Here is a 27,383-nt window from a genome sequence, read left to right on the forward strand (position 1 = left end):
GATATTTCACAGCAGTCAGAATAACTATTACAAAAATTCAGAAATCAACAAACACTGGCTAAATTGCACAAAAATAGAATAATGATATAGTGTTCCTGAGAATAAAATTAGCTCAATTCTTATTTAAACAGTTGAAAATTTTTCAAAGAAATAAAAATAGAACTACCATTTGTCCCAGCAATGCCACAACTAGATATCTACTCAAAATGGTGGTGGTGAGAGGAGTTATATCAAACACACAGCTGCATTGCTGTGTTTATCATAGCACCATTCAAAATAGCAAGGTTGGCTGAGTGCAGTGGCTCATGCCTGTAATCCCAGCACTTTGGGAGGCCAAGGCAGGCAGATCACGAGGTGAAGAGATCAAGACCATCCTGGCTAGGAGGGAGAGGTTGTAGTGAGTCAGATCTCACCACTGCACTCCAGCATGGTGACAGAAAGAGACTGTCTCAAAAAATATATATATATACATATACATACATACATACATATATATATATATAGTAAGGTCATGGAATTAACCCAAGTTTCCATCAAAGTATGATTGAATTGAAAATATGAAAATGTGGTGTCTATACATGATTTAATACTGCATAACCATAAATATTTACAATAATGTTACAGTTTTTGCAACCACATCCATAGAGCTAAAAACAATTATCTTTAGTAAAATAACTCAAAATCAGAAAATCACTTACCATATGTTTTTACATGTAAGTGGAAGGTGAACGATGAGTACACGTGGCCATAGAGAGGGACATAATAAACACTAGAGACATCAAAAGAGGAGAGTACAGAAGGAAAGTGGGAGTTAAAAAGTATTCAAAACAACATTTACTAATTGAGTGATGGACACACTAAAGGCCAAAACTTAATAGTACACAACATACCCATGTAACACACCTGCATGTATACTCTATTCTCTGAACTTAGCAAAAATTAAATAAATAAATAACATATAAAATGCAGAGTTAATAAAATGCATACCCAGATACATTTTGTCAATAAAGAATCACATTGGATATAAATTTCAAAATTCTTTTGGCATTACAAACTGGAAAAAAAAAATTTCTCATGGAAATACTAATCAAATAGAACGTTGAGTGTTTTTAATAATATCAAACAAGACAGATTACAAGCTAAATGTTTTAAAAGAGACAATGTCATTACATAATAAAAAACAAATGACATCAACAAATAGGTACAATTCTACATATCACACCTAACAACAGTAAATTATATGAATAATATAAAGTACTTACTATAAATTTTACAGATATTTTAAAAGTACTAAAGAATACTATAAACACATTTATACCTCTAATTTAAAACCCTAGAATAATTGAATAATTTTTTAAGAATACATGATTCTCAAAAACTACTGAATAAGAAATTTAAAAAGCCAATCTTAACTGGAGTAAGTAAATTATTTAAATTAGTAATTTAGAACACCTAACAAACAAAATATCATAAACAGATGGCTTTACTGCTAAACTCTGTCAACAAGTTAAAGTAGACATAATACTGTAACTTAGTCAATCTTTGATTTTTTCCTAGTTTTACCTAAACATTGAAGACAATTTTCCAATAAACCAACATTACTCTAAGACCAAATCTGGAACAAAAAATACTAAGGAACAGGCAGATACAGACCAACCCCTGCCACCCCCTTTTGAAGACAGATGTAAAATCCTTATGGGATGCTTAACAATTAAAATCCATCAACACTTCAAGGCTTACATAACTTCCAAAAGAGTCACGTACCTAAATAATTTATAACAAATTAGTTATAAAACCAATAAATACAATGCAGAATAAGAATATAATAAGGAACAGTATAATCATAGCTTATACAACAAACATTTTCAAAAAATATAACATATTTATTATTAAAAGTAAATAAACTAGAAATGAAAGGAAAATTTCCTCTCTCATACAGAGCACTACAATTCACAGGTATTCTTTTCTTCAGTAGTGCTAAGTGGAAGCTTACTTTTAAATAAGATGTGGAATGAGGATGCGTTTTTTTTTTTTTACTTTCACTTAACTTTGCCTTGGAACTTCTAGCCTAAGTCATTAGAAAAAAATGTAAAAAGTAATATAAATTACGTTCATATAAATTTTGCATACCTTAATGCATAGATAGAAGTATTAAAAATCAACACCTAAATGAAATTTTTCTAAACTCTAGTAATCTACAATATGGAAACAAAACTATAGACATAATTTTATTTAGAATAACACAAAAATAATAAAATCAATATTAAAAATGTATACATGTTGTGATAACTGTATACTAAAAGTACAAAATATTATATGAAGTATAAAAAAGAATTAAATGTAGAACAATGCATTTGGATCCCAAATTCTAAGATTTAACATGTTTAAAGTGCAAATCTTTTTTCAAACTTATTTGCAAACTTAATATTTTTCTAGCATATTGCTGTACTTTTCTGTGCAGAATTGCAAATTTTTATTTTAAATTTTATATAAATCTGTCAATCTCTAATTTGTTTCTCCATTGCAGAACTAAAAAATTATCTTATAAAATTTGTATTGATGTCTGGTTAGCCAAAATTGTTGAGACAGAAAAGAAACTCTTGTTCATATTTCTTTACTGCTAATATTACTAAGTATTACTAAATAACTACAATAATTATTTAAATGAAGAACTACTCAAAGTGTGTACACAAAGAAATATGTAGTTGAATGAAAAATTAACAAATAAATAAACTCATATATTTCTGATACATTGACATTGTCAGTGGATAATTCTGTTAAGACAATTTAATAAGATAAGAATTACAGGGAGATCTGACAAGATGGCCACATAGGAACAGCTCCAGTTTGCTGCTTCCATTGAGACCAATGCAGAAAGTGAATGGATAATCTCTACATTTACAAAGGAGGTACCCAGTTAATCTCATTGGGAATGTTTAGGCAGTGGGCGAAGCCTATGGACGGTGAGCAGAAAGCAAGAGAGGGCATTATCTCACCAGAGAAGTACAAGAAGCCAGGAACCAATCTCTCCCCTCCCAAGGAAGCCATGAAAGACTGTGCTACCTGGCCCAGATACTACAGTTTTCCCATGGGATCTGCAATCTAGAGAGCAGAAAATTCCCTTGTGTGCCTACACCACCAGGGCCCTCGGTTTCAAGCATAAAACTGGGTGGCTGTTTCAACAGACACCAAGCTAGCTTCACTTTTTTTGTTTTTGTTGTTGCTGTTTGTTTGTTTGTCTGTTTGTTTGTTTTTCCCAGTGGAACCTCGAACCCCAGTGAGAGAACCATTTACTCCCCTGGAAAGAGGGCTAAAGCCAGAGAGCCAAGTGGTCTTGCTCAGTGGGTCCCACTCCCATGGAGTCAGCACCCTAAGAACCACTGGCTTGAAATTCTTGCTGCCAACAGAGCAGCATGAAATCAACCTGGGATGATCAGGCTTGGTTGGGGAAGAGGCATCCACCATTACTGAGGATGGAGTAGACAGTTTTCCCCTGACAGTGCTAAGGAGGCCAGGAAGTTCATACTGGGCAGAATTCACCAAAGCATGTCAAAGCAGCTGTGGCCAGACTGACTCTCTAGATTCCTCCTCACTAGGGAGGGCATCTCTGAAAGAAAGGCAATAGCCCCATTCAAGGGATTATAGACAAACTCCCATCTCCGTGGAAAAAGAGCACATGGGGAAAGGGCTGGCTATGTGCCCAGCAACAGCATACTTAAATATTCTTGCCTGCCATCTCTGAAGAGAGCAGCATCTGTCAAGAAGGATTCTCCCCGCACAGTGCTCCAGCTCTGCTAAGGGACAGAATACCTCCTCAAGTAGGTCCCTGACACCCATGACTCCTAACTGGGAGATACCACCAAGCAGGAGTAGACAGACACCTTGTACAGGAGAGCTGTGGCTGGCATCAGGCCAGTGCCCCTCTGGGATGAAGCTTCCAGAGGAAGGAGCAGGCGGCAATCCTTTCTGTTCTGCAGCCTCCACTGGTGACACCCAGGCAAACAGGGTCTGGAGTGGACCTCCCACAAACTGCAGCAGACCTGCAGAAGAGGGACCTGACCGTTAGAAAAAAACAAACAGAAAGAAACAATATCACCATCAACAAAAGGACCCCCACTAAAAAAACCTGTCCAAAGATCATCAGCCTCAAAGAGCAAAGGCAGATAAATCCATGAAGATAAGAAAAAAAAAAACCAAAAAAAAAAAAAAACCCAAAAACATGCTGAAAATTTAAGGAACCAGAATACCTCATCTTCTCCAAATGATTGAAATTCCTCTCCAGCAAGGGCAGAAAACTGGATGGGGAATGAGTTTCATGAGTTGATAGAAGTAGACTTCAGAAGGTGGGTAATAAAAAACTCCTCTGAATTAAAGGAACATGTGCTAACCCAATGCAAGAAAGCTAAGAGCCTTTATAAAAGGTGACAGGAATTGCTAACTAGAATACCCAGTTTAAAGAAGAATATAAATGACCTGAAGGAGCTGAAAAACAGTGCTAAAACCTTTGTGAAGCATACACAAGTATCAATATCCAGATTGATCAGGTGGAAGAAAGGATATTAGAGGTTGAAGAACAGCTTACTGAAATAAAACATGAAGACAAGATTAGAGAAAAGAAAAGGAATGTGAAGTAGAAAATTAAAAGAAAATTAAAGCTTGCTTAAAAATTGTTGTTAGAGTTAGGATGGAATAGGCCTCAAGTAGCCCCCTTCCAAAGTACGAGTTAAGAAAGAATACTAACTACTTCTCTGTGAAATATTAACCATATCTACCCTCTGCATATTTTGTAAGTTCTCTAAGTTTCTGTTTTACTGCTGAACAGCTGAAAGGTCACAAGATAGATAACCACTAGCTGTAAAACATGTTTTATCAAAGATGTAAGACGTGTCACAGATGATTAACTGCTTTTGTTCTCGCTTCTGTAAGCCTGCTTCCTGCCTCATGTATTGCCTGCCTTAAGATGCATAAAAGGCCGGGAGCAGTGGCTCATGCCTATAATCCCAGCACTTTGAGAGGCCGAGGCAGGCAGATCACGAGGTCAGGAGATCAAGACCATCCTGGCTAACAAGGTGAAACCCTGTCTCTACTAAAAATACAAAAACTTAGCCAGGCATGGTAGCAGGCACCTGTAGTCCCGGCCACTCAGGAGGCTGAGGCAGGAGAATGGTGTGAACCCGGGAGGTGGAGCTTGCAGTGAGCTGAGATCACACCACTGCACTCCAGCCAGGGTGACAGAGTGAGACTCTGCCTCAAAAAACAAACTGCATAAAAGATACTTGCCTTGTTTGTTTGGTGCTCAGACTTTCTGGACACTAGTCCACTGAGCCAGTGTATACCTTAAATAATAAATCGTCCTTTGACCCCATCAGTCTCTCCAGTCTCTGATTTCCTGTAACATTTTCTAGGGGCTCATCCAGGATTGGAGATGGCAAATGTTCTGTCTCCTTTGCCTATAGGACTGGAGCCCGAGAGCAGGGGATACCTGAAATCCTAGGCACTGACAGGAGAACTTCAGACTGGAGAGGAGACCAGCTCTCCTGCATCCCGGTGCCCTTCCCTAACAGCACAATGGAACTGGCAAAGGGGCTACAGGACAATTCCAGGAGCTGCGTGCATTCTTCAAAAACATGGTAAGGCCTGAAGCCCCAAGTCAAGACCCATCCAGTAAGGATGAAACGGGGGCCTGATCACTTCCCAGGGTGTGACTACTCTTCTAACACAGAGGGGCTGAGGAAAGTGGGAGTGACCTGCCAATTTGGATGAAACTTACAACCTAACTGTCACAGCACATGAAAGAGGCTCACTAAGTCAGTTTAGGAAAATAAAAACTGAAACTAGACGTAGCAAGAAAAATGAGTTGCCACCCTAATTAAAAAACGTGAACTAGGAGTGAGGAGGCATGTGAAAGCACATTAAAGAGACAGTTCTGGGAAGGGCCAACATGGGGCATGACAGATGAAGGCACAGATCTCTTAATGTGGACTGTGTGCTCTGAAGCCAGTGTGTGGCTGACCAGATCTAGAGCGATCTGTATAAGGCTGACAGGAGCTGCCCTACAGCTGCAGCAGCTGCAGTGGGAATACGATACTGTCCTAGCTAAGCAGTGCATGAAATTCCAGTAATAGGAAACAGTCTGATCAGTCCGTAACAAAAGGTAGAGTGAGTGTGTGTCATAAAAGGAGGAATGGGAGAAAAATCATCAAAAGCTTCTCCATTGGAGTGCATGTTAAATAATTCTGAGAAAGGCTTTGGAGGAGATTATGGGGTAAAACTGACCCCCCAAAGGTTGAGAACTCTCTGTGAATTAGACTGGCCTTCTTTTAATGTTGTGTGGCCTGCCAAAGACACAATAGATAGGGAAGAAATTGGCCATGTGTTTAGGGCAGTGACAGGGGTTGGAGAACAGCCTGGGAACCTAGATCAGTTCCCATATATTGATTCCTGGTTGAACATGGTTCTAACACATCCCAAATGAATACAACCTTATTTGACAAGTTATTGTAAGTCTCTGGTAGCCTGAGCTATACCTAAGGAAGTTGAGAAGTCTATCTCAATAGGAGCCTCAGAGGAGAAGAAAAAGCAACAGAGTAGTCAGGAAAAAACAGTCTTCCAAACGCTTTCCAAGGAAAGAAAGTTTCCTCCCTCTTATGCTCCAATACACCCATCCTTGTCAGGGCTAAGACAAGGCAGAAAGCAAATGGCCCTCGAGGAATCAGGCTCAGAGAAAAGTGAGTCTCAAGCAGCATAACCCCATGGAGGGGATCCTGAGCCCCTGCCCATAAAAACCAAAGGGGAAAGGCAGGATTAAACAGCAAGCCACTTCTGGTCAGGCTGCACCCAAGCCTTGCAAATGCTCTTCCATGAGACTTGAGCACAGACCTATTATTATGAACAAGGCCAGGTCCGGGGTGGGCAGTGAATTTTTGTCTACCAGCCTTTCTCCATCACAGACCACCTAAATGGGGAACAGCATACTCCATCCTATACAGAGAAGCCCCAGTCTGTAATAGACCTGATGTGGTCCATTTTTCTGACTCGCAATTCTACCTGGCCAGACTGCCAGCAGCTCCTTCTGACATGGTTCAATACAAAGGAGCATCAGAGGGTGTCCAAAGAGGCCCTCCAGTGGATAGAGAACAATGCACCTGATGGCACACATGATGTCTGGCGGTATGCCCAGGAACAGTTCTCAGAGACAGACCCAAATTGGAACCCAAATGAGGCAAAAGAGCAGCTCTGCCTGCAGAGATATCAGGAAGCACTCTTAAATGGGATAAAAGCTGAAGGGAAAAAGGCAATGAACATAGGAAAAATTTCAGAGGTCCTTAAAAAGGCTGATGAGAGCCTAAGTCAGTCCTATGAGAGTCTCTGTGAGGCCTACCAGCTCTATAGCCCATTTGACCCCGAGGCTACAGAGAATCAGTGCATGGTGAATATGTCATTTGTTAGTCAGGCACAGGCAGACACTAAACAAAAGCTTTGGGATCTTGAAGGTTTTGCAGGCATGAATGCCACCCAGCTAATAGAAGTATCCACCAAAGTATGTTTTAACCATGATCAAGAGGAAAGGAAGGAGGCTAAGCAGAGGATTAAGAAAAAGGCTGAGCTACTGGTGGCAGCCGTTGTTGAAACAGAAACTAGCATTGTAAGGGGACAAGGATGTGGTCATGGTCATGGTCATGAAGAGGTCAAAGTGGCCCAGATTTGAAGGCCAGAGAAGGCTGGAGAGGGATTAGTGTGCATTATGCAAAAAGAAGGCACATTGGAAGGATGAATGTCCAGAGAAGGATAAGGGCAATAGCTGGGAGCTTGGCCAGAGCTACCAGCTGTAAGTCGTTGTGTTCTGAAACCGGATGCCAACTTGATCAGCCTGGCAGAGACTGTGGAGGACTGAGACAGACTGGTCTCTATCTCTTTGGGCCACCAGGAGCCTATGGTCACAGTGGAGAGAGGGGACCAATGAATGGACTTTATGGTAGATACCAGAGCTAAACACTGAGTAGTTACCCAACCCATAGGGCTACTATGTAAGAATTATATCACTATTTTCAGGGGATCTGGAGTTTCAGAAAAAGGCCTTTTTGCTGGTCAAGGGGTTGCATTATTGGAGGATGAGAAGTCCACCATGAGTTTCTATACCTTCCAAATTGTCAAGTTTCTTCGCTAGGGAAAAACTTGCTCCAAATACTACAGGCACACATTTCCTTTGCACCACAAGGAAATATGTATTTAAACTTATATCAACCAAAAGCTATGGTGTTAACCCTCACAGTGCCAAAAGCTGAGGAATGGAGGCTATATGCACAAGTACCACTTAAGCAAGGACTTCTAGGACCTCTTGAGAAGTATGGGCTAGTTACCAAAATACCTGGAGTATGGGCAGAAAACAATCCACCTGGATTGGCTGTAAATCAGGCACCAGTCTTAGTAGAGTTAAAACCAGGAGTCACCCTGGTATGAGTTTGTCAGTAACTGATTAACTGATTTTCATATAAGCCATCCAAGGTGTTCAAAAGCATATAGACTGGCTTTTCAAGAACAGAATCATAGTTAAATGCAGATAACTTTGGACCACTCCACTGTTGCCAGTATGAAAGCCATCTGGGGAATATGGGCCAGTGCAGGATTTGTGTGCCATAAACCAGGTCACAGAGACAATCTATCCAGTAGTGCCCAACCCATACACCTTGTTAGGACAAATACCAGCTAGTGCAGCCTGGTTTATTTTCTTCTACCTAAAGGATGCATTCTTTTGTCTCCAGCTGGTGCCAGTGAGCTGACCTATCTTTGCATTTCATTGGGGAGAAACACAGTATACTTGGACAAGGCTCCCACGGGGGTTTAAGAACTCCCCTACAATCTTTGGAGAAGTGCTAGCATCAGATCTCAGGAGCTTTCATTCCTCCTAATGACAAATGCTTCTGACTGCAGTTCATAGATAACCTCCTATTTATGGTCCCCACTCAGGTGGATTGCCTTCAGGGCACTGAGAAACTCCTCCACCTTTTGTGGAAGGCCAAATATAAAGTATCCAAGAAAAAGGCACAAATCTGTTCAGAAGGAGTCATATATCTAGGTTTTGAAATAAGTGAAGGGAAATGTGAGCTTGGCAGTGAGTGAAAGCGGACTGTTTGTGCAGTACCATCCCAACCACCGGGTGCCAAATAAGGGAATTCCTAGGAGCAGCAGGTTTCTGCCACATCTACATTCCAAATTTTTTACTTATGGCAAAATTGCTGTATGAAGCCACAAAGTGGGGAAAAAGAGCCCCTTCTTTGGGAAGCCAATCAGGAAAAAGCTTACAAGGGATCAAAAGGGCTTTAATCCAGGCCCTGGCCTTAGGACTGCCAGATCAGACTAAGCCTTTCTTCCTATATGTCTATGAGTGGAAGGAAGTGGCTGTAGGGATCCTGACTCAAATGATGGGGTCATGGCATATACCAGCGGTGTATTTATCCAAACAGCTGGACCCTTTGGTGCTAAGCTGGCCCCCTTGCTTTAAGACATCAGCTGCTACAACCCTTTTGTCACAAGAAGCCAATAAATTGACCTTAGGACAAAAACTAATCATCACAGTGCCCCACACAGTTATCATCTTGATGGATCAAAGGGGACATTATTGGTTGTCAAACCCAAGAATTACCAGATAGATATCAAGGACTGTTATCTGAAAATCTTTATGTAATCATAGGAACTGTTAATTCTTTAAACCCAGCCACTCTGCTACCCATAAAAAAACCAAAAGATTCCATTCCCTATCACTATTGTGTGGATGTAGTGGAGGAATTATTCTCTAGCTGAAAAGACTTAACAGACCAGCCCCTTGTTGGCCCAGATGTTGAGTACTTCATGGATGGGAGCAGTTTTATCTCAGAAGGGATCCAGTAACCTGCATATACAGTAGTAACCTGGGACTCAGTGGTAGAGGCTCAGCCTCTGCCTGCTAGGAAATCTGCTCAGAAAGCAGAGCTAACAGCTCCAACAAGAGCCCTACTGTTGGCCAGAGGAAAAGTGGTTAACAGTTATACTGACTTTAAGTATGCCTTTGTGACACTGCTTGCTTATGGGGCCATATATAAAGAAAGATGACTTTTAACTGCAGGAAGAAAGAGATAAAAAATAAAGAGAAAATTCTACAACTCTTAGATGCTGCGTGGGCCCCAGAAAAGGTGGCTGTCATTCACTGCAAGGGACATAAAGCATCAGAAATTTTGAAGCAAAAGCAAACAGAAAAGCAGATAAAAAGGCACAATGGACATCAATGGCCACTTTTCCTCCTAAAGAGGGAGCCCTAGCAATGCCTCTCTTCCCAGAGATTTCCCTCCCAGAGATCCCAAATTACACTCTAAATGAAAGGAGTTGTTTTGCTCAGGAAAATGGAAACTACACTGAGGGAGGATGATGGAAGTTCTCTGATGGGAGGCTAGCCATACCTGAGATGATGACTCCCAGATTTGTAAATCAGTTCCACCAAGGAACCCACATGGGAAGACAGCACTAGAAACCTTGCTAGGATGGCACTTTTATGTGCAAAGACTTAGCCCCATCCCTCGAGCCATCTGTGAGCAATGTCTGATTTGTCCTCAAAACAACCCATGGCAGGGGCCAACCTGGCCCCCAGCAGTTCAGAAATCAGAGCTACACCTTGTGAAAATTTACTTGTAGACTTTACCAAACTGCCCCAGGCTGGGGGCCACTGGTACCTACTAGTGCTTGTTTGCATCTTTTCACTGTGGGTTGAGGTTTTCCCAAACAGGACAGAAAAGGCATGGGAAGTAACTAGAGTGCGGTTAAAAGACTGCATTCCTAGATTTGGACTGCCTGTAACTATAGGATCAGAAAATGGCCAGGCATTTGTGGCTGAGATTGTACAGCAGCTAACACAACTACTAAAAATAAAATTGAAGTGGCACACTGCCTACCACCTGCAAAGCTCAGGAAAAGTAGAGTGGATGAACCAAACACTCAAGCAACTACTGAAGAAATTCTGTCAAGAAACTCATCTCAGGTGGGATCAGGTTTTGCCCGGAGTCCTCCTCTGAGTCAGTTGCCCCACTACCAAACAAACTGGGTACTCACCTTAGGAGATTTTGTTCAGCAGACCACCCCCAGCATAACTCAGGTTAAAGGTGACCTCCATGATTTAGGGGAATTAACCTTAACCAGGCAAATAGAGGCCTTAGGTCTAGCTATGCAGAAAGTCCATGGCTGGGTACAGGAAATGATGCCTGTAAGTCTAACAGACCCAATATGCCCGCTCAAATCTGGGGACCCGGTTTGAGTTATGAAACAGAATCCAACTACTCTAGGACCCTTATGGGATGGGCCCCATGCTGTAATCTTGTCTACTTCCACAGCTGTTAAAGTTGCAGGTATCATACTGTGGGTCCACCACAGTTGGCCAAAATTGGCAGCACTGGACAAGTGGACCAGTCAGGAAGACCCAGACCACCCAACAGGGCTGATCTTGCGATGGAACCAAGTCATGCTGAGAAAGACAACCACTCTGCTCTGCCCACTCCAGAGGCTGGACAGTCTACACATGGCTGAAGCTTGAGGAAACTTCAAGCCCTGCCCTAGTCACACCAGAAGCTGACTAGTCTATGCACGGCTGAAGCTTGAAGAGTCTTCCTCAGATGAGTAAATGTGGATAGAAGTATTAAGTTTAGTTGCTATCTTAGTAATATTAATTGTTCTGTTGCTATGCTATAATTTTTGCCAGTCCCTCCTCCCAGGAAAGGACCTTTTTTGTCCATACTTTGTGTGAACATGCCACTCCTTATTTTTATTTTGCTACTACCACTGCCTATGGCAAAGAGAAAGCACCTGGAATGGTGCCCCCACTGCACTCATACCACAAAGTCTGGAAGAACTTTAACTAAAACTCTCCTATATCATACTCATTACATGTGTGCCAGGGCACATTTGGGTACCTGTGTATATGACCAAATAACATATTCAATTTGTGACCCAGGAAATAACCAACCATATATATGTTATGACCCTAAGACTCCACTCACAGAATTCTAGTTTGAATCTCATGCAAAAACAAAAGATGGGGATCTTTTGAATCAAAATAAGGGTTTTTCCCTTGGCATAGATGCCATATCCTTATATCTTAACCTCTGCCAACACACTTTCACAGTGTCCACTCACTTAATTATTATCTCTGACCCTGAAGGTTACCTTAGCAGTTGTCATACCACTGGATGTGCACCCTCCATTTGCTCTGCCAGATACCTAGTGATGATTGGATGCTGGAGCTGCTCAACATGGTTACACAACCCATTAGAGGAGGCTCTACTTACCAGAATGCTAGCCAAACCTCACTGTAATTGGAAAACATGTTCCTGTAGTACTGTGAATTTTACTATCTTAAAGCCAAACGAACTCATATGGACTACAGGATATCCCATAACGTTAGGAGTTGCTGATCAAAAGGCAGCCATGGAAATCTAGCTATTTATTATTAAGAAAACAAACAAAACAGCCAATACCTCAGTTCTAGTTTTCATGTCATTTTATAAATATTCCAACCAGAAGGTATCTGAGCCACCTCCTCCAACCAAAAACTTATTCACCCAGCTAGCTGAAAACATAACTGGCAGTTTAGGAATTACTTCCTGTTATGTTTGTGGAGGAACAAATGTAGAAGACCAATGGCCATGGGAGGCAAAAGAATTAATGCCTCAAGATAATTTCACTCTTCCTAAATCCACCAATGAATCAATAGACTCAGCCAGCGTGTGGATACTGAATACCTCCATAATTTGAAGGTACTGTATCATCCATTGAGGAGAAGCATTTACAGATGTAGTAGGATAATTAACTTGCTTAGGGCAAAAATATTATAATAGAACTGAAGGAAAATTCCATGGAGGAGTACAAAAAATGATTCCTCCTTATCTTATTTTAACCCCTTTTCTCAGTTTCCCACCTCGCACCATTCTTGGTATCAGCTTGAGGATCCAAATTCTTGGCAAGTACCCTCTGGCCTCCATTGCATCTGTGGAACATAGGCGTATCAGAAACTGCCGCCTAAGTGGTCAGGGGCCAATGTATTAAAAATAATTAGGCCTTTGTCTTTCTTAATCCCCCTAAAGCAGGGTGAGACTTCAGGGTATACAGTTTATGATGAGAATAAAAAGGAACCAGGAGGTTATTTTATTTTGTTGTTAGTCTCAAAAATAGAACAAACTTCAAAAAGGATATAGATATATGAGACTGGAAATGTAATGAATGACCTCCTGAAAGAATTATTAAATACTATGGGCAAGCCACCTGGGCAGAAGATGGAATGTGGGGATATCATACCCTCATTTACATGATCAGCCATGTCATAAGGTTACAAGCTGTTCTTGAAATTATAACCAAGGAAACATCAAGGGCTCTAGATTTGGTCGCCGTGCAAGCCACACAGAGGAGAGAAACTATTTATCAAAATAGGTTGGTACTAGATTAACTCCTGGCCTCAGAAAGGACAGTATGTGGGAAGTTCAGTTTAACAAACTGCTGTCTGGAAATTGATGATAATGAACAACTAAGATTACTGCAAAGATGTGAAAGCTGGCTCATGTTCCAGTGCAAATCAGGAAAGGCTGGTCTCCAGACTCCTTCTTCGGAGGATGTTTTTCATCTTTTTGTGGATTTAAAACCATAACAGGCTGCTTTGTAGTTATCTTAAGTGGGTGTCTAATACTCCCTTCTCTCCTGCCTCTTTTGATCAGAAGAGTTCAGTCAAGTATAAAAGCAATTGTGACAAGGCAAACCACCACCCAAATGATGGCTTTAAGTAAACACTATCCTCTATCTAGAGAAGAAAGTGTGCCATCCCATTGAGAAATAGATGATAGTGGTGCTTTCTATTAAAAATTCTTTCATAAAAAGCATCAAAGGGGGAAATGAAGTAGAGAATTAAAGGAAAGGTAAAACTTGCATAAAAATTGTTGTTAGAGTTAGAATAAAATAGGCCTCAAGTAGCCCCCCAACACTGAAGTAGGAGTTAAGAAAGAATACTAACTGCTTCTCTGTGAAACGTTATCCATAATCTACCCTCTGCATATTTTGTAAGTTCTGTAAGTTCCTGTTTTTCTGCTGAACAACTGAAAGGTCACAAGATAGATAAGCACTAGCTGCAAAACATGTTTTTCCAAAGTTGTAAGACACGTCATAATGTGACTGACTGCTTTTTGTTCTCACTTCTGTAAGCCTGCTTCCTGCCTCGTGTACTGCCTGCCTTAAGATGCATAAAAGGCACTTGCCTTGTTTGTTTGGTGCTCACACTTTTTCTGGATGCTAGTCCACGGAGTTGGGGCACACCCTAAATAATAAATCCTTCTGTGACCCAATTGGTCTCTCTGGTTCTCTGATTTCCCACTACAAATGAACAAAACCTCCAAGAAATATGGGGCTATTGGAAAAGACCACACCTGTGATTGATTGGTTTACGTGAAAGTGTTGAGGAGAATGATAACAAGTTGAAAAACACACTTCAGGATACTATCCGGAAGAACTTCCCCAACCTAGCAAAAAAGGCCAACATTCAAATTCAGGAAATGGAACACCACTAAGATACTCCTCAAGAAGAGCAACCCCAAGACACATAATTGTCAGATCCACTAAGGCTGAAATGAGGGAAAAAGTGTTAAGGGCAGCCAGAGAGAAAGGTCGAGTTACCTATAAAGGGAAGGGACAGCCTGTACAACTATAAAGGGAAGGGAAGTTCTGTACAACTGTAAAGGGAAGCCTGTACAACTAACAGCAGATCTCTCAGCAGAAACCCTATAAGCCAGAGGAGAGTGGGGGCCAATATTCAACATTCTTAAAGAAAAGCATTTTCAACCCAGAATTTCATATCCAGCCAAACTAAGCTTCACAAGTGAAGGAGAAATAAAATCCTTTACAGACAAGCAAATGCTTAGAGATTTTGTCCCCACTATGCCTGCCTTACAAGCACTCGCTCCTGAAGGAAGCATTAAACATGGAAGGAAACAACCGGTACCATTCCAAATTGTAAAGACCGTTGATGCTGTGGAGAAACCACATCAACTAATGTTCAAAATAAGGGATCATATGTTGAAAGGATCAAATTCAAACATAACAGTATTAATCTTAAATGTTAATGGGCTAAATTCTCCAATTGAAGGACAAAGACTGGCAAATTATATAGAGTCAAGACCCATCAGTGTGCTGTGTTCAGGAGACCGATCTCATGTGCAAAGACCCACATGGGTTCAAAATAAAGGGATGGAGGAATATTTACCAAGCAAATCAAAAGAAAAAAAGGGGTTGCAATCACAGTCTCTGAGAAAAAAGACCTTAAAACACCAAAGATCAAAAAAGACAATGGCATTACATAATGGTAAAGAGATCAAGGCAATGAGAAATATTAACTATTCTAAATATACATGCACCTATTACAGGAGCACTCAGATTCATCAAACAAGTTCTTAGAAATCTACAAAGATACTGAAACTCCCACATAATAATAGTGGGAGACCTTAACACACCACTGTCAATATTACAGAGATCAATGAAACAGAAAATTAACAAGAATACTTAACCCACGAACTCAGCTCTGGACAAAGCAGATCTAATAGACATCTACAGAGCTCTCTGTCCCAAATCAACATAATATACATTCTTCTCAGCACTACATAGCACTTATACTAAAATCGACCACATAATTGGAAGTAAAACACTCCTCAACAAACGCAGAAGAATTAAAAACATAACAAGCAGTCTCTCAGACCATAAAGCAATCAAATTAGAACTCAGGATTGAGAAACTCACTCAAAACCACCAACTACGTGGAAACTGAACAACCTGTTCCTGAGTGACTACAGGGTAAATAAAATTAATGCAGAAATGAAGAAGTTCTCTGAAATCAATGAGAACAAAGAAACAATTTACCAGATTCTCTGGGACGCAACTAATGCAGTGTTAAGGGAGAAATTTATACCACTAACTGCCCACGTCAGAAAGCAAAAAAAGTCCAAAATTGACAACTTAGTATCATAATTAGAAGAATTAGAGAAGCAAGAGCAAACACATTCAAAAGCTACAAGAAGTAAGAAATAGGTAAAATCAAAGCAGGATTGAAGAAGGTAGAGACACAAAAAACCCTTCAAAAACTCAATGAATACACCAGATTTTTTCAAGATTAACAAAATAGACTCCTAGCTAGACTAACAAATAATAAAAGAAGAATCAAATATACACAATAAAAATGATAAAGGAGATATCACCACTGATCTCACAGAAATACAAACTACCATCAGAGAATACTATAACCACCTCTACACAAATAAACTAGAAAATCTAAAAGAAATTGATAAATTCCTGGACACATACTCCCTCCCAAGACTAAACCAGGAAGATGTGAAATCCCTGAATAGACCAATAACAAGTTCTGAATTTGAGGCACTCATGAATAGCCTACCAACTAAGAAAAGCCCAGGACCAGATGGATTCACTGTCATGTTGTAACAGATGTATAAAGAGAAGTTAATACTATTCTTTCTGAAACTATTCCAAACAATAGAAAAAGGGGGATTCCTCCCTAACTCATTTTATGAGACCAGAATCATCCTGATACCCAAACCAGGAAAAGACAAAACAATAAAAATATCAAGCCAATATACCTGATGAACACCAATGAAAAATTCTCAATAAAATATCATCAAACCAAATCCAGCAACATATCAAAAAGCTTATCCACCATGATCGAGTTGGCTTCATCCTCTGGGTGCAAGCCTGGTTCAACATACACAAATCAATAAATGTAATCTATCACATAAACAGAACAAATGACAGAAACCATGTGAATATCTCAATATATCCAGAAAATGCCTTCAATAAAATTCGACATCCCTTAATGTAAAAAACACTCAGTAAACTTGATAATGATGGAACATATCTCAAAATAATAAGAGCTATTTATGGCAAATCCACAGCCAATATTATACCAAATGGGCAAAACCTGGAAATATTCCCTTTGAAAAATGGCACAAGACAAGGATGTCCTTTCTAACCACTCCTATTTAACATAATATTGGAAGTTCTCAGCACTGCAATCATAAAAGAGAAAGAAATAAAAGTTATTTAAATAGAAAGAGAGGAAGTCAAATTTTCTGTGTTTGAAGGTGACATGATCAGCCCAATAATTCCTTAAACTGATAAACAACTTTAGTAAAGTCTCAGGGTACAAAAGTAATGTTCAAAAAGTACAAGCATTCCTTTACAACTACAACAGATAGGCAGATAGACAAATCCAGAATAAACTCCCATTCACAATCAATACAAAAAGAATAAAATACCTAATAATATAGCTAACAAGGGATGGGGAGGACCTCTTTAAGCAGAACTACAAACCACTCTTCAAGGAAATGAGAGTGGACACAAACAAATGGAAAAATATTACATTCTCATAGATAGTAAGAATCAATATCCTGAAAATGGTCATACTGCCCAAAGTAATTTAAGATTCAATGCTACTCCCATCAAACTACCATTGGCATTCTTCACAGAATTTTAAAAAAAACTATTTTATATTTTATTTGGAATCAAAGAAGACCCCCAATAGTCAAGACAATTCAAAGCAAAAAGAACAAAGCTGGAGTCATCATGCTGTATGACTTCAAACTATACTACAAGGCTACAAAACCAAAAAGCATGGCACATCTACCAAAACAGACATATAGAACAATGGAGCAGAACAGAGGCCTCAAAAATTACAACACACATCTACAGCCATCTGATCTTTGACAAACCTGATGAAAACAAGTAATGGGGAAATTATCTCCTATTCAAGAGAATGGTACAGGAAAACTGGCTAGCTATATGCAGAAAACGGAAACTGAATCCCTTCCTTACACCTATATAATTAACTCAAGATGGATTAAACACTTAAATGTAGCCATCAACACCATAAAACAAAATTGGAAGAAAGCCTAGGCAACACCATTCAGGACATAGGCATGGGCAAATACTTCATGAAAAAAATTCCAAAAGCAATTGCAACAAAAGCCACAATTGACAAATGGAACCTAATTAAACTAAAGAGTTTCTGCACAACAAAAGAAACTATCATCAGAGTGAACAGGAAACCTACAGGGTGGTAGAAAATGTTTGTAGTCTACACATCAGATAAAGGTCTAATATCCATAATTTTCAAGAAACATAAAGAAATTTTCAAGTGAAAACAACCCCATCAAAAAGTGGGCAAAGCATATGATCAGAAACTTCTCAAAGGAAGACATTTATGCAGCCAACAAACATATGAAACAAAGCTCCACATCACTGATTATTGGAGAAATGCAAATCCAAACCACAATGAGGTACCATCTCACAATAGTCAGAATGGCAATTATTGAAAAGCCAGGAAATAAGAGATACTGGCGAGGTTGTTGAGAAATAACATGACCCTGAGGAACCACAAGTTAACAAATATATTAAGATTTAAACATCTAAGCTAATGACAATAAAAATATGTCACACCAGGACATGTAGAATAAAGCAAATGCAGTACTAAGACTGTTTATATCAACAAACACCCATATCAGGTAAATAGAAAGTTTTTAAATTCTAAAAACCTAATGATGCATAGCAAATAATTTAAAAAGGAGAAAAACCCTAACTCAAATGACTAAAAGTATAATTCTTTCTTGTAATACAAAGATAAAATAAATGCTTGAAGATGAATATCTCACTTACCCTGATGTGATTCTTTTGCATTGTATGCTTATATAAAAATACGGCATATACCCTATATGCACATGATTTCCCTGTACAGATGAGCAGATAGTCATGTTTAGAAAATTCAAACTAATGTAAGGTAACACAAATAGGAATTTAGATTTATATCAGAAAAGCTATTCAAAGATATGTATATAATTAAAAACAAGCAAGCAAAAACTCTGTAGCTGAAAAATACAATTGTCATGCTAAAGAATCTATGAAAATTATTTAATAACAAAAAATCAAGTGGAATAATTAGTGAGTTTAAAGACAGACTATTAAAAATGTACAGTAAAATAAGACAAAATAATAAATAATAAAATAATATAATGCATCTATAGGATTTATAATGTAGCCTCAAAAAAAAAAAAAAAAAAAACAAATGTAAGAATTATTGGCCATAAAGTAGAAGTAGACAAAGAAATAGAGATACAAAGTGTTTTTTGAAAGGCTGGGTGTAGTGGCTTATGCCTGTAATTTCAGCACTTTAAGAGGCTGGTGGCGTGTGTATCACTTGAGGCCTGGAGTGTGAGACCAGCCTGGCCAACATGATGAAACCCCATCTCTACAAAAATACAAAAATGAGTTTGTCATGGTGGCATGCACCTGTAGTCCCAGCTACTACAGAGGCTAAGGCAGAAAATTACTTTAACCCATGAGGTGAAGAACTAATGACAATACTACTCAAATTATTCTAAAAAATAGAGGAGAAGAATATAACTTCCAAACTCATTTTGTGTAGCCTGTATTATACTTATACCAAAACCAAAGGCACATTCAAACAAGAAAACTACAGGTTAACATATCTGATAAATTTTGATATGAAAATCCTCGATCAAATACTAGAACACTGAATTCAACAATACATTAGAAAGATCATTCATCATGATTGAGTTAAATTTATCTCTGTGATGCAAGCATAATATGTCACCATATATAAATCAGTATGATGAATCAATCTGTTGATATGACAAAATAAAAATATCAGTGAAAATATAATTCAGATTAAAAATAGATAATCATCATAATATAAATGTGTTTATTTGGAAAGATTTAAAATTGAAAATCCATTAGCTAGACAAAGAAAAAACAAGAACAAAAAATAAGTAAAGCCATTAACCAAGTGCAAGAAATCATTGGAAACTATTATGAATAACTATATACACAAACAAGTTAAAAACCCAAGGGAAATTGATAAATTTCTACACTTAGATAGCTTACTCAGATTGAAGAAGAAAGAATTAATAAAAACCAGAACAGAAAAGGGCATGAAGAGATGCAGAGAAAGATGGCAGAATCAAAGGCTCACCAACATGACCTCACCAACATGACCTCACTGACATTACTAACAATTGTAAAAGTAGAATAAAATAAAATAAAGTAAAATAAAGTATGAATGATATCAACATTGATTCATCTCACTGATTGATTTGTACATGGTGATTATATGATAATTCCATTGATGCCAAAAATGCATTTCATTACATTCAACATCTCTTCAACATAAAAACCTCAGACACTGGGGAGAGAAAAACATACCTCAATAAAACCACATATAATAGGCCTACAGGTATTATTATGCTTAGTAGGGAAACACTGAAAGCCTTTTATCTAAGATCTAGTATATGACAAGAATACCCACTGCGGCCCACTTTTATTCAACATAATATTGGAAGTCCTAGTTAGAGCAATGAGACAAGAGAAAGATACAAAAGTTTCTAAATTGGAAAGAAATAAGTCAAATTATCCTTGCTTACAGATTATATAATCTCACATTTGGAAAAACCTAAAGAATCTTATTAGAATGAATAAACAAATTTAGTAAAGGTGCAGGATACAAAATAAACATACAAAATTAGTAGCATATCTATATGCCAACAGGAAACAATGTGAAAATAAAATTTAAAAAGTAATTGCATTTGCAATAGCCACATAGAAAATTAAATACTCAGGGATTAACTTTACCAAAGAAGTGAAATATCTCTGTAATAAAAACTAAAACACTGATGAAATAAACTGAAAAAAACACCAAAATAACTGAAAAATATTACACATTCAAAAACTGGAAGACTCAATATTGCTAAAAAGTCAATACTACCCAAAGCAATCTACAGATTCAATACATTCTCTCTCAAAACACCAATGATATTCTTAAAAGAAATATTAAAAACTAATTATAAAATGTATGTAAAACCACAAAAGACCCAGAATAGCCAAAGCTATTCTATACAAAAATATTTTAAAAATCACATTATGACTTTGATTTATACTACAGAGCTATGGTAACCAAAACAACATGATACTAACATAAAAATAGACACATAGACCAATGGAACAGAATAGAGAACCAAGAAACAAATCTATGCTCCTACAGAAAACACATTTTCAACAATGGTGTGAAGAACATACACTGGGGAAAGAGACAGTTTTTTTTTAAATAAATGTTGCTCAATTAACTGGATATCCATATGCAGAAAAATGAAACTAGACACCTATCTCTCACCATATACAAAAATCAAATCATAATGAATTAAAATTTAACCTATGACCTTAAACTCTTAAACTACAACAAAATAAACTTTGTGGACAAACTCTGTAACATGGGTCTCAGGAAAAATTATGTGTTTAATACTTCATAAGCACAAAAAGGCAACCAAAGCAAAAATAAACAAATGTTATCACATCAAGTTAAAAGCTTCTGCTCAGAAAAAAAAGGAAGAGGGAAGGGATAACCCATGAAATCTGACAGAATATTTGCACGCTACCCACCTGACAAGAGATTTGTAACCAAAATATATAAAGCGCTGAGACAAAGATATAGGAAAAAAAAATCTAATAACCTGACTAAAGAATGGGCAAAATATTTGAATAGGCATTTCTCAAGAGTAAACATATGAGTAGCAAATAGACATATAAAAAGTTGCTAACCTTCACTGATCATCAGAGAAATGCAAATAAAAGCTACAATGAGATATCACTCCAGTTAAAACGGCTGATACAAAAAGAAAAAAAAAAACAGGCAGTAACAAATGCTGACAGTAATGTGGAGAAATGTGAACACTTCTACACTGTTTCTGGGAATGTAAAGTAGTACAGACACTATGGAGAACATTTGGGAGATTTTTAAAAAAGCTAAAAATCGAGCTGTTGTATGATCTAACAATCTCACTCCTGGTTATATACCCCAAAGCAAGAAAATTCATATTATCAAAAAGACATATGCACACCTGTGTTTGTTACAACATTGTTTACAATCACTAAGATTTGGAGGCAGCCTAAGTATTCATCAAAAGATGAGTGAGTAAAAAAGTGGTACATATACACAATGGAGTACTAATAAGCCATAAAATATAGCATGCTTTCATTTGCAACAACATAGATGGATGTCAGATTATTATTTTAAGTAAAATACAGCAGGAACAGAAAGGCAAAACATTACACATTTTCTTTATTTGTGAAACCTAATAAAGCAAATGAACTTATGAACATAGTGAGTAGAGGGCTGTTTACCAGAGGCTGGAAAGAATAATAGGAAGCTGATCAGGAGGTGGAGATGTTTAAGCCATAAAAAGAAAATAGAAAAAATTAATAAGACCTACTCTTTGATAGCACACAAAGTGATTATAGCCAATAATAGCTGTGCATTTAAAAGTAACAAAAGAGAGTAAATGGGTTGTTTGCTACTCAATGAATAAAATGCTTGGCATAATGTATAATCTAGTCTTCATGATAAAATTATTTCAAATTTAATGTCTATTTCAAAATATCTCAGATATTCCATAAATGTGTACACCAACTATGTACCTACAAAAATTAAAAAGAAAATAAAAATTATAAAAATAAAATAATTTTAATCTAAAATAAAAGATAAATAAAACTTGAACATACCAAAAATTAATTTAAATAGTAAGTTATAAGTATCTCAACAAAATAAATCTGAAGGCTTTAGTGATAAATGGCTTTAGCGATAAATTTTACCAAACATTAGTACAGAATTCATATAAATCATTGGGTTATTCCAAAAAATAAAGACTGTTTCCTAAATAATTCTATGTGGCTAGAATTATCCTAATACCAAAATGAAACAAAGACATAATAAAAGATAAAACTTCAAGTCAGTATCTTTAATGAACACTGATGCAAACTCCTCAATAAAATATTATCAAAACAAAAAATAAGATAATATAACATGGTAAACTGGTATTTTTCACAGGAATGTAAACAAAATTCAACATAGAGATATTGTAAAATGTGATACATCACATCAGCAGAATAATCATCATAACAATACAATAATCTCAATATATGTAGTACATTGAGCTCATCTTAAATCATTTGATGAAATTCAACATATTTTCATAAGAAATATTTCCAAAAATTTAGTATGTAACATACGTCAACCTAATAAAAACTACATATGATAAACCCACATTTCAGTAAAGGGGGAAAGATTAATTTTTTTTGACTTCTCTAGTAACTCCAATAAGACAAGGTTGCCTACTTTCATCACTTGTTCAACACAGTATTGAAAGTATTCGCCAGAGGACTTAGGAAATAGAAATAAATATGGAACATTTAAATTAGAAAAGGGAAACTTAAATTACCTCTCTTTGCAGATGACATAATTCTATACAGTTAAACAATTAAACTAAATACTCTACCAAAGAAACCATTACAACTGATAGACAAATTTAGTAAACATACAGGATATAAAATCAACATATACAAATTGGCCATGTTTCTATATACCAACAGCATTCAATTTGAAAACAATAAATAAATCTTAGCAAGAAATCAATTCAAACAAAAAGATTAAAAAAAATTCTGAAATACCACAAAATGCTAACAAAAAAAATTAAAAGGACACAAATATGAAATACATGGGATTATAGTTTGTGAAAAATGTTAAAATAATTATATTATCCAAAACAATTTATAGATCAAATTAAATCTCTGTCAAAATAACAAGATTTTTATATAAGTAGATAAAACAATCATTAAATTTTAATGGCACCACAGAAGAACCTGAATATCAAAAAATCTACTAAGCAGAAATACAAAGCTGGATGAATCACAGTATCTGACTTTAAAATTGACAAAAAAGCTGTAGTTACCAAAACAGCATGATATAGGTGTAAGTACAGACATATAGACAATTGAGGGAGAACAGAGAAATAAAATAAATAAATTCACACATTCTCAACTTAGATTATTCAACATGGCCTGAAAAACATTCTTTGGATGAAAGAATAGTGTGTTTAATAAATTGTGTTGGAAATACTGAATATGCAGAGAAATAAAATTCTTACTTTTTTAAAAGGCTTACATTTCACCCTTTATGCAAAAATCAACTAAACATGGATTAAAGACTTAAACAAAACTGGCTGGGAGCGGTGGCTCATGCCTATACTCCCAGCACTTTGGGAAACTGAGGTGGGTGGATCACCTGAGGTTGGGAGTTCAAGACCATCCTGACAAACATGATGAAACCCCATCTCTACTAAAAAAATTAAAAAAAAAATAATAATAATTAGCCAGGTGTGGTGGCAGGTGCCTGTAGTCTCAGCTACTCAGGAGGCTGAGGCAGGAGAATGGCATGAACCTGGGAGGTGGAGCTTGCAATGAGCCGAGATGGCACAACTGCACTCCAGCCTGGGAAACAGAGCAAGACTCCATCTCAAAAAATAAATAAATAAATAAATAAAAAAGAAAAGACTTTAAACATAAGTTTCTGATCTATAAAACTACCACAAAAATAGAAGAAACGCCTCAAGACATTAGTTTAGTCAAATGTTTCATGAATAAGACTTTAAAAGCAGAAGCAGCAAAATGAAAAATCGATGCACTTCACCACATTGTACTGCAAAGTATTTTCATAGAAAATAGAAGAATAAATTAAGAAATTTGCTATTGGACTAATATCCAGAATATACTAGAAACTAATTAGCAAAAAACAAAACAAATTGATTTTTAAAAAATGGACAAAGAGGTCATGCATGATGGTTCACTCCTGTAATCCCAGCACTTTGGGAGACCGAGGCAGGTCAGGAGTTCAATACCAACCTGCCCAAGATAGTGAAACTCCGTTTCTATTAAAAATACAAAAATTAGCAGGTCGTAGTGGTGGGTGCCTGTAATCCCAGCTACTAGCGAGGCTGAAGCAGAGAATTGCTTGAACCTGGGATGCGGAGTTTGCAGTGAGGCAAGGTCATGTCACAGCACTCCAGCCTGGGTGACAGAGAGACTTGGTCTCAAAAAAAAAAAAAAAATTGACAAAGAATCTGATTAGGCAATTCTCAAAAGAAGAAATGCACATTCTCCTCAAAAGCGGATATACGAATACTCCCATTAATATCAGAAATGTTATGCTTATCACCATAAAATATAAATTAAGACAAAAGTGAGATATTTTCTCACTTTAGTGAAAATAGCTATCAGTAAAAAGATTAAAAAATTGTCGAATGACCGTGAGGTTGTGGACAGAAGGAAATATATATACTGCAGGTAAGAGTGTAAATTAGCACTGTTCTTATATTTTTTAAGTGTTGAGTGTTTACAAAATACTAAAATTACAACCACCATATGATTCAGAGATCCCACTACTGAGTATTTATTCAAGGTAACGAAAATCAGTTTACAAAAGAAAAAAAATCTGTTTTTACATGCTTATTGCAGCTCTATTTACAATAGCCAGGATAAAAAAAAATCAACTACAAATTTTATCAACATGAGTACATAAAAATGTGGTATATTTACACAATAGTTAATTATTTGGTCATAAATAGAACAAAATGATGACATTTGTGCCAACGTGGAGGACACCATAAGATGTTATGCTATGTGAAATAAACCAGTCACAGAAATAAAAATACTGCATTATGTCACTCACATTTGAGAGCTTGATAAAGGTTGATTTTATAAACGTATTGAGTACAATAGTGGTTAACAAAATATATGAAGTGGAAAGGAAGGAAAGAAAGTAGTTGTCTTATTTGTTATAAATTTAGAATTTGACAATAAAAATAATTTCTAGTGTTCTATCGCATAGTCCTTGATTATGATAAACAATAAAGTTCCATATATTTCAAAATAGCAAAAAAAGTGAGTTTTGAATATTCTCACCACAAGAAAATAACACATAATTACGTTAATGGATATATTAATTACCCTGATTTAATCATCACATAATTACATATATTAAAACATCACATTTTTAACCTATACATGTAGAAAATTATGTGCCAATTTAAACAAAATAAAACTTTACTTTCATTATCATATGTTGTCTATATTTACCCAATGTTGCTGCAAATTACAGGATTTTATTTTTCCTCTAATATTGCATTCTAATAATGAAAATATTTATTCTAGTATTTATATACAACCTTATATATAAGAGAGAGACACTCAAAGTACCTGGTTTTAACTTTGTATCACAGAGCCACTGAAGAGGTCTCAAATTACTGGTGTCATTCCTCCACCACTCTATGGCAGTATGGTATGCTGAAAGAATATCTCTGTGTGCTGGGGAAGAGAAAACAGGAATTTTGAAGCAATAAACTGAGTGCTGTCCTGTTAGAGCAAAAAGGAAAAAAATGAACCAAACTCAGCAGATGCTAAGTCATAAAGGGAGCATTTAATCCAGCCCAAGTTAGAGGGGAATTGGCAATTCCAGCAGTACAAACTGGAGTTTTTACCTACCTCACTACTGAGGGTTAAAATGCTCTGGGTTTCTAAGTAAACCTGAAAGGCAGTCTTCAAGGACTTTCATAAGGACCACAACTCTTATGCAAATTCTAGTGTTGAACTAAGCTCAGAGACAGTGGACTGGGGAATCAAGATCTACCGAAACCCCCAGCTGGAGTGGTTAAGAGAGTGAGGGCATCATTGCTCTCCTAATCACAGGCTGCACAGCTAATAGATAAAAAAGAGATCTCTGCCAGGCGCAGTGGTTCATGCCTGTAATCCTGGCACTTTGGGAGGCCAAGGCATGCGGATCACGAGATCAGGAGTTTGAGTTATCCTGGCTAACACGGTGAAACCCTGTCTCTACTAAAAATACAAAAAATTAGCCAGGCGTGGTGTCATGCACCTGTAGTCCCTGCTACTTGGGATGCTGAATCAGGAGAATCTCTTGAACTGAAAGGCAGGGGTTGCAGTAAGCCGAGATTGCCTGCATTCCACCCAGGGTGACAGAGCAAGACTGTCTCAAAAAAAAAAAAAAAAAAAAAAGAGAGAGTGAGAGAGACAGCTTTCTTCCAATTCAAAAGAGAAGAGAGAAGAATATGGATAACTTTGTTTTCCATCTTGAATACCAGCTCAGCTCAGCCACAACAGGATAGGGAACTGGTCAGAGTCATGAGGTTTCTTTTTTAGGACCTAGCTTCTGAATAACATCTCTAGCTATGTTGGACCATAAAAGACATGCTGCCTTTTAGGAAAGAACCAAGTCATGGCCACATTCATCAGATGTTAACTGAGGAGCCCTTGGGCTCTAAATAACCATCAATAGGTACAGCATCAGAGGTGTTGGGTGAGCCTCTGAGACTAAGTGGCTTCAGGTGACACACAGCAAATTCCACATGACATCTATGGGGCAAAATTCCTTCTGTGTGATAAAAAGCAAAGGGAAATGTAAAGAAGAC

At 37.2% G+C, this 27,383-nt stretch overlaps 1 long non-coding RNA gene across 1 annotated transcript; it reads right to left on the bottom strand.

Moving 5' to 3' along the window:
- Positions 1-1,087: 1,087 nt before the first annotated feature.
- Positions 1,088-26,488, bottom strand: LOC134809412 (uncharacterized). Its single transcript, XR_010155020.1, has 3 exons — positions 26,440-26,488; positions 26,155-26,262; positions 1,088-4,040 (listed from the first exon to the last, which is right to left on the bottom strand). It is a non-coding gene; the product is annotated as an uncharacterized LOC134809412 (long non-coding RNA).
- Positions 26,489-27,383: the final 895 nt, after the last annotated feature.

This window comes from Pan troglodytes, chromosome Y (genome assembly GCF_028858775.2).
Source record: "Pan troglodytes isolate AG18354 chromosome Y, NHGRI_mPanTro3-v2.0_pri, whole genome shotgun sequence".
Taxonomy (NCBI): Eukaryota; Metazoa; Chordata; class Mammalia; order Primates; family Hominidae; genus Pan; species Pan troglodytes.